Source organism: Mesoplodon mirus (assembly GCF_964341445.2).
Source record: "Mesoplodon mirus genome assembly, contig: HAP1_SCAFFOLD_856, whole genome shotgun sequence".
Taxonomy (NCBI): Eukaryota; Metazoa; Chordata; class Mammalia; order Artiodactyla; family Ziphiidae; genus Mesoplodon; species Mesoplodon mirus.
In genome coordinates, this window is record NW_028295184.1 from 176,371 (window position 1) to 185,923 (window position 9,553).

Below are 9,553 nucleotides of genomic sequence, written 5' to 3' on the forward strand. Positions count from 1 at the left end.
CTTCGGTAGATGCATTCAAAGAGCTAACATAAATCTTAGCTTATTTTCTAGTAGCTAGCAAAAAACTTCCAAAATCACTTCATATTGTGGATATGAAAACACAAAATAATGAATAACCTCAGTTTTCGACTACCGCTGACTTCTAATACTCCATGGCTTCTAATACAATATTTGTGTTTTTTAAAAAATTAAAAATTGACAGAATATATACATACACAATCAGCTAAGATGCATGTTTCCACTAATGTCTACTTTACCTAACTAACGTCCAATATTGGAAGGGTAGGCAAAAATATTCAATATTATTATTATTTTTAAATTATACCACTCTAACACTAATTATAAAATACAGAATACTATTCTATATTAATAATCATATCTCTTTATAATAATTTACTACATATATATTCATACTACAATCCACATTAAGGTACAAATTTTAGCGAACATTAACATTAGTGATCAAAGCCCAGTATTACGTACAAATGTGTGCACTCCATACATACATACACACAACATGGTTTTCTAAGGTGTCACTGAACGTATCACAAAATGTGAATTGAGCTGTTATTTTGTAGAGAGTTCTAATATCATATTATTACCTGTTTTCGCTTGTTCATTTGACACAACAGCATTCTTTTGCAAGAAGACAGTCTGAGGGATGCTCTACATCATCCGGCTATGAAACAGAGTTTTATAAACCCAAGTGTCCCATAGAGACATTTACTCCAATGAACTGGTATAATTCAAAATATAATCTAACCAAACATGCTTAATAGTCTGGCTAGGAGAAGCAATACCATGGTTTATAGAATAGTGTTTCTGGAAAGAAAAGGAAGTGGACTCTTGGTTCTGCATAAAATCTTGTTAATCCTATTTCCATTTCCCCCTCCTACATTTGTAACAACTGAATAAACTGATTATGTTTTTTTTATCTTGTAGCTGCAATCTCTGTACACAGACTGATTAAAGTACCTACATTGATGTGATCAATATAGTTACCAATCAATAACGCTCCAGGAATTGATTTTTATAATTTGAGGAATTCTGCACCTTGATTCATTTATATGCTATTGTCTTTTTTCTAAAAATTAGGGATTGTTAATATGGAAAATAAAAAAGGATTAAGGGGGAAGGGCCACGTAGGGAAAATTGCAGTTCTCTACAGCATAATTGAGGAATACATGTGATTAAGGAAAAAGTGATGATTTAGGGGGGGATAAAACCATGGATAATTGATAGAGAACTCGTGAAAGAGGGAAGCAATTGTAAATAGATTATTGTGGATGTGGAACTGACATTTCCAGTTATCATTACTGTTTTTTGTCCTTGACAGTTAAGATCTGAGGAATGTTAAGCGATGTTTCAATAGCTGCATGTATAAGAAAATAATATTCCTGCCACCAGAAGCTGCTCTAGTACAGCTTCCCCCTTCTACTCCAGGCCATGGACAGATACTCAAAGGCAAGAGTGTTATCCCTTAAAATTGTCAGTAGTTCTCTTCCCCTCAATTCCCAGTTCCAACAACCTCTTCCCTTTCTAATGGGCTGCCTTTAGCCTCACCTTCCTTCCCAGATCCAGCAGTTACTCCACAATAGATCTGCATTGCACGTCCTGTAAAGGAATGCAAGGTTTTGTCTTGGCGTTCAGTCTCTCTTCCAAGAGATACACACACACACACGCACACACACATATATATAATATATAAATTCATATTACTGCCAATGGTTTCAAAGAATCACTTTTCTGGCAGAAGAAAATCAAGGGATTACATTACTAATGGAGCATTGAGTCATACAGCTGACAGTATTTGGCAGATTATTAATGAGGCTTTAATCATGGGTTGTTTGTCGTGTATGAAATTGGAACTTAAGAGCACCATCTACATTTGCAAAAGCAGGTTGATAATCTTTCTACTTAAAGAATATATGCCAATCTTTTAATTCACTTTATAACAAATGAGATTTAAAATCATTTGGGCAGAAAGTTACTAAATATCAGATATTTCCTAGAAATTTGAAACTTTAAATAGGTTTAACTGACCTTAACTATTCAGATATATTTGGAAAATGGCAAAAGACTTCAAGAAAATAAGTCAAAAGGACATTGTTTATTTTTCATGTATGAACTGAAATATAAAAAGCTCAGAGGAAAAGTAATAAATGTGAATAATACACAGGAAACACTTTACAAAACATTTACTTTGGAAACTGTGCTTTTTGCTGAGTTTAACAGTGGTTGGTTGAGGTATCATATTTTTATAAAAAAGGAAATCAGCAAAAAAGTCATTGAGAATATGGTATAAAAGTTTAGAAAATTAGGGCTTCCCTGGTGGGGCAGTGGTTGAGGGTCTGCCTGCCGTTGCGGGGGACACGGGTTCGTGCCCCAGTCCGGGAGGATCCCGCATGCCACGGAGCGGCTGGGCCCATGAGCCATGGCTGCTGGGCCTGTGCATCCAGAGCCTCTGCTACGCAGCGGGAGAGGCCACAACAGTGAGAGGCCTGCGTACCGCAAAAACAAAAACAAAAAAGTTTAGAAAATTTAAATGTGAGAGCACATTACTCATGTCAAATTATGAAGAATAATGATTACATTAAATACAAGCTTATTAACACATTGGGTTAATAGTATAGTAAGGTATGGAATCATAAGGAACATTTTATAAGGATTTTGCATTTTTTTCCTAACTTGTTTGGAAAAACTTACACTTGATTTTAGTGAAACAAAGTATCTACACCTTCAACCAAGACATTCTGGATTTGTAGGTTGACTAACACCATTCCACCAAAATTATCTTCCCTAAACCTAACTGCTATGTAGGAAAAGGTATGAGAACGTCTGTAGCAATTTCTGTATCTGTGACAATAGTAGTAAAGATTTCAAACAAAATATTCTTGAATATATATGGATATTTCAATATATGTACATATTCTATTATCAACTCATTAGCATCTAATTCTACATTCATCACATATACATTCTGTCAGTGAACACAGTGAACTGAAACCGACTCTAGGGCCCATGAGATTAAAGTCAACGCCTGTTGCAATCATTCAGCATTTAGCACAAAGCTGGAATATATTAGGTCCTAAATAGTTATTGACTAGATATATGGTGTGTCCATGTCATTCTAACTCAGTGTTCTCTACCTGTATTGGTGGATTCCATGGATCTGTTCTTGTGTTTACATCCAAATGAAAAATGACTGGAAGCATTTTCAGAATTATCTGGATCTGTCTATAGCTCAATGCAGCAGCACAAACTCACTGTCCATGCCTGCGTGTGTGTTTTGAATCACACTGAGTGTGAATGCTGCTAGGCTGGCATGTTCTAGTGTAAAAAGGACAACTGTCGCATGTCCACCCTTATAGTCACATTTTACCAGCTGCAAACACTAAAATTTCCTTTTAAAGTGATGACTGGGAGGTGAAAAATAGTTTAATAGAATGAAACTCAAAGGGAAGAGTGTTATCCCTTAAAATTCTGTCAGTAGTTCTCTTCCCCCTCAATTCCCAGTTTGAACAGCCTCTTCAGTTATTGACCTTACTGAGGCTTTTAATGGTATTTCATGAAATCAACAAACTGCATCAGAATTACTTTTCACAAACTAATAAAAAAGAACATGGACAGACAATATTTGAATGATGACTTCCACTACCTGAAAGCTAAAGTACATTATGAATCATCATATGAGCTAAAGTATGTCATGTCTTCAGTAAAAAAGGGTGGTAGAGAACTGAGATGTGTCATGGGTATCGGGGCACAGGCATGGCACACTCAAAAGGAAACTTGCATCTGGTCAACTAGTATGTTCTCAGTGAGAAGGGACTGTGTTTAAGACAAAAAGCATAATCTGATGCATAATTGGAATTTCTTAATTTTGATTTTAATAGTTTTATAGTTGTATTTGCATATATTTACAAATTGTTCTGTTTACTGTTATAAAAGCATACCAATTTCTATGCCTGATTTTATGTTTATGCATATTAAAGTAAAATTATAATAGTAATTTATCACCATTGCGTGTCTGATTTTTTTCCTTCTAAAGGAAACAGAGTTTAAATATATATTCAACATCTACTCCCACTCATTTGTTTAATTTGGAGAAATAATGAGACTAAAGCTTTTAATAGGCCACTCAATATTTTAATTTATATTTTTGAGCCCCTACTATGTGAAATTTAGCATCACAGGTTGAACAGTCTTTGTTCTAAGGGAGCTCATGGTCCAGCCAAACTTCCCAAACTACCTAGAGAGGAATCCAATTCAGACTGTCACTCTCTGCTCTTTACAAGCTCTGTGTTTGATCATGTTACATACTTTAATTCACAATTTCTTTATCTGTAAAATATGGGTAATAATAATCAAATTTAATCCAGTATCTGTAATAATGAGGTAATGCAGATTGAACAGCCCAGAGATATATAATATTGATGTATCACTTTTCACTACCTCTCATTAAATGATTTATTTATACATATGTATACACACACACACACACACACCACAGAGAGCGAGATAAGCCACCAACTGCTGCTACATATGGTCTACTTCCTTAAGATTATACCATTGACCCTACTTCATGTATTAATTTTCAAAGAAGGAATTATAGGTAACATTTACTAGCACTTAGCTACAAAAGAAATACAAATATGAAGAGCTTATAGAACAAGTTTTATGTTAGTACCTATAAAATGCCTGTCATATAATAGGTGCTCAATAGAAATATGCTGAATGAATGAATGAGCGCTAATCACTGACACGGAGTCAGAACTTATTGTCTAATATCAGTTGTGTAACTATTAGTTCTGCAACATTTTTAAATTAATGAAGGGAACTGAAAGTCACAACAGTTTTTGCAGATTATAGCATGAGAATTTTTATTTGTTGACTCTGCATTTATCATGAATAATACTGTGATAGCGAATTTTTATATGTCAACTTCAAAGGGGGTACCCAGATATTTAGCCAAATATTATTGTTTGTGCCTGAAAGGGTGTTTTTCCATGAGATTAACATTTGAAATACTAGACTAAGTAAAGCAGATTGCTTTCCTTAAAGTCGATGAGCCTCATCCAATCATTTGAAGGCCTGAATAAAATAAAAATGCTGACCTTCCTCTGAGTAAGCGGGAACTCCTCTTGCTTGACTGCCTTGGAGCAGGAACATGTTTTTTTCCTGCCTTCAAGTTGAATTTCCTGGGTCTTGAGCCTCCTGGCCTTTGGACTGGACCTACACCATGGACTCTCCTGGGTCTCAAGTATGGCAACTGCAGATTTTGAGACTTGTCAGCCTCCATAATCATGTGAGCTAATTCCTTATTTTATATAATATACAAATATATCTTCTATTGGTTCTGTTTTTCTGGAGAATCCTAACATAATACCAACACTGACCACAAATATTTCAAAGAAACCTTCATCTTATAGTCCTATACTGATATTTTAAAAGACATTATCTTAGCACATACCAAGTTATAAACTATAAAATTTGATTGTCAATTTTTTTTTTAATTTGGGGGCTTCCCTGGTGGCACAGTGGTTAAGAAAACGCCTGCCAATGCAGGGAACTTGAGTTCCAGCCCTGGTCCTGGAAGATCCCACATGCCGCAGAGCAACTAAGCCCACATGCCACAACTACTGAGCCGGCATGCCACAACTACTGAAGCCCGAGCACCTAGAGCCCGTGCTCCGTAACGAGAGGCCACCACAATGAGACACCCACGCACTGCAACAAAGAGTAGCCCCCACTTGCTGCAGCTAGAGAAAGCCAGCATCCAACAAAGACCCAATGCAGCCAAAAATTAAAAATAAAATAAATAAATTTAAAAAATAAAATTTAAAATTTTTCTAAAAACATGATCTGATCTGAAGTTTTCTCATTCTGTGTTTGTATTTAGCTTTACATTCCTCATTAAAGAAAAACTGGATGCAATGTTTTTGTTTATATATATGTATATTTCCTTCATGGAAATTTGAGGTTCCAGTTCATGCTAGTTTATTCATTTCCCTTAAAAAAGTTAGATTTTAAACCTTAGGTTTCTCTTAGTTATAACATGTATTTTAACATTATCTTCTAACCTAGGAAGTAATGATGAGGGATAAAACATCTGAGAAACACCATTATCACCCCTTAGTACACATATAACCATTCAATCGTATTATTTTAATATTTGAAGAGTAAAGTTGTCCAGATAAATTAATTATTAAATAATCTTGGAACATAATGAAAAAATGTTCTACAAAATCAAGATTTCTTCTATTTAAATAGATTCTTCCAGTGAAGTCTACAATGGACTCTTCCAAGGAAATTTTTGAAAGACTGCAATTATATTACGACTAAACACTGGTGTTAAGCAAACATAGAATACAATTTTATCTCACTGAGAAACTGATTATGTAGTTCTTTTCCATCTCTAATGTATGATCCTATCATTAAAATCAACTTATCAAATAGACATTCTTATTATTCTATTTCTTTACAGACTCAACAATTAAATGCCTCTAAAATTGCTTAGATAAGTTTACAATGTGACAGTTGGTATTTGGTCCTTTGCTTCCTTCATAAACAATGATTATAGCATAGCATGAGCTTTCAAAGAGAAAAAAGTACATTAGTCAAAGCCATGGTAATAAAACTTTTAAGTGAAAACAGCTATTTTATCCAAAAGCTTTAAAACCATTGAGAGCACTTAAAACAGTCCATCACTCTTTCTTGTACCTTGAGAACAGAGACCATGTTTGATTCTTCTGTGTATCTCCAGAGTCAAACAGTGACACATATTTGGAGTACTGTATATAAATGGCTGTTGAATTAATGTTGAATTAATTAATTATAAATACCTAGATTGGTCTTATGTCTTCCACTATAACATCCTTAACTTCTAAGAAAATATTGACTTTTTAATATCATATGTGTAATATCTTATACGTATTTACTTGAGACAATAAAGGGAGAAAAACAGTAGTTTTCTGTTTTGGTTTGTTTTGGTCTGCTTCGCCACTAGAATACAAACCTCATGGGAACAGACTTTGCCTCTCTTTGTTATTAATATATGCCCAAATCCCATACCAGTGCCTGGGCCATATTAAGTAATCAAGAAATATTTATTGAATGAATGAATGAAAGATAATTTGAGATCAATGGTATTTCCTACCACTGTGGCTCATTCCATACAACATAACTGAGGGGTTAAAAAAGTGCTTGCAGAGTGGCAGTGAAAGGACAACTGAGGCTGGAGGGGATAAATACATCCCCACAGTTAAGTTATTTGCTCTAAGAATGCATCTAAGCCTTTTGTTTTCTGACAAAGAAAAGAGAAGTCTGCACTTACCCAAGAGGAAGGAAATTGGCAAATCACGTGAAAGGGGCTCCGAGGCAGCTATCGCAGGCCCCGCGGCTTCGCCTTCACCTTGGCCTTCACGCCCGCCACGCTAACCGCGCCGCCCTCGCAGGTGCGAGGCCGCCGTCAACAGCCATTTCACCCTGGAGCTCCGCGCCTCTTTCGTGTGCCTGGCCGCGGCCTTTTACCTCGACCGCGACGACGTGGCCTTGAAGCACTTCAGCCGGTTCTTCCTGCGCCGCTCCCACGAGCACAGCCGGCGGGCCCAGGGCCTGAAGCGCCTGCAGAACCAGCGCGGGGGCCGCCTCAACGTCCAAGACATCAGGAAGCCAGTCAGTGACGAGTGCAAGAGCGGCCTCAAGGCCATGAAGTGCGCCTTGTTCCTGGAGAAGCAAGTGACCCGGAGCCTGCTCCACTGCACCAGCTGGCCACCGACAAGTGCGACCCCCACCTGCGCCACTTCCTGGCAACTCACTACCTCAGCCAGTAGATGGCGCTCATCAGAGAGCTGGAGGGTCATGTCACCACCCTGAGCACGATGGGGGCCCAGGACGTCGACCTGGCAGGGTACCTCTTTGACAAGCTCACCCTGGGCGACAGCGACAAGAAGAACTGAGCCTGGACTGGACCTCCCCGGAGCCACGGGGAGACCAGAGCCCTGGTCACCGTGCCTGCCATGCAGACGGCAACAGTGCCCTTGCGGAAGAAGTTCACTTACGTTTTGGTTTTGTTTTTGTTTTTCTTGCATCAAGTGCAGGACTCTTTTCCTGGACTTTATTTTATCACTTAAGTTTTGTTCTTCCAGTTTTTCCGTTTCTTCCAATAAAGTTATTGGTTCATAAATAAATAAAGGTCTCTGGTTGATTCACGTGGGCAAATCTCTCATTTTTTTTTTTTTTGTTTTTTTGTTTTTTTTTTTTTTTTGTTTTTTTTTGCGGTATGCGGGCCTCTCACTGTTGTGGCCTCCCCCGTTGCGGAGCACAGGCTCCGGACGCGCAGGCCCAGCGGCCATGGCTCACGGGCCCAGCCGCTCCGCGGCATATGGGATCCTCCCAGACCGGGGCACGAACCCGTATCCCCTGCATCGGCAGGCGGACTCTCAACCACTGCGCCACCAGGGAGGCCCAAATCTCTCATTTTTTAAGTTTTAAAACAGGTATCCAGGAGTTTCTGAACAGCGCCATACGCCAACCATATGCAGCTCAGGATCTCCACGGTGGGAGGGAGAAGGTGTTCCATGGGGCCCTGGAAAACACAAAATCAGTCTTTCCCTTATAAATAATGTAGGTATATGCGGGGTAGAGTGGGGTGGGGTGGGGTGAGGTAGGGGTCCCTGGTGAATGTGGGTGCATGTGCATAGTGAAAGTATAGAACCATAGCCTGAAAATCATGACTGCAGTTGCCCCTGGGGAACAAGTGAAGGGAATGGGATTGGGCAGGGATTAAAATAAGGGTGTCTTCAGTTTCACCTGAAATGTGTATGTGCATTAATTATGCAAATACTAATGGTTAAGTATGAGTAGCAAGATGGGGGGTGGAGGGGTTTGGAAGTCTGAATGGTGGAGTATCTCTTTGACATGTTCACTCTGGGCAAGAGTGACAATGGAAAAATGAGTGTTAGGCTGTCTTGCTCAGAAACACGGGGGTGACTTCCCATGGTCACCAATGCCTGGAATGCATGTTGTAATAACAAAACATCCACTTATATATGTTTTCTTTCTTTGTATCATATGAATATATGCATGCTTGTGTGTGTGTATATATATATATATGTATATACATATATATATATATATATATATATATATATATATTTTTTTTTTTAATTCCAACCAGCAGCAGAGTTCATTTTGAAGTTCATTAGGAAGACGCCCTTTGTTGAAAAGCAGTTCGGCGATCACATTACTGGAAATGATATAGCTGCTTCCTAGACCTTTCCTGAGCCTGGCTCTATTTCTGCCCTTGGGTTTCATATATCCAACTTTGATTTAGTTTTCGTTATTTGCTACCAAGAGAACCTAAGCTAATATGTCTTATTATCAACACACTTTTACCAGCCTCCACTGTATTTACAGTAAATAGCTCTTCTAGGGTACTAAATGACATTTTCCCCTTTATCCCTACTACAGAGTCCACTGCACGGAAAAAGGATCAAGGGTGGAAGGGATCAAATAAGAACAATTTCCCGAATGGAAATACAGAATACTGAAG

The 9,553-nt window shown here is 38.1% G+C and overlaps 1 pseudogene across 1 annotated transcript; it reads left to right on the top strand.

The window, feature by feature from the left end:
• Window positions 1-7,437: 7,437 nt before the first annotated feature.
• On the top strand, window positions 7,438-8,315 carry LOC309797672 (ferritin heavy chain-like; annotated as a pseudogene). The gene has a single exon. The product of its transcript is annotated as a ferritin heavy chain-like (transcript).
• The last annotated feature ends 1,238 nt before the right edge of the window (window positions 8,316-9,553 follow it).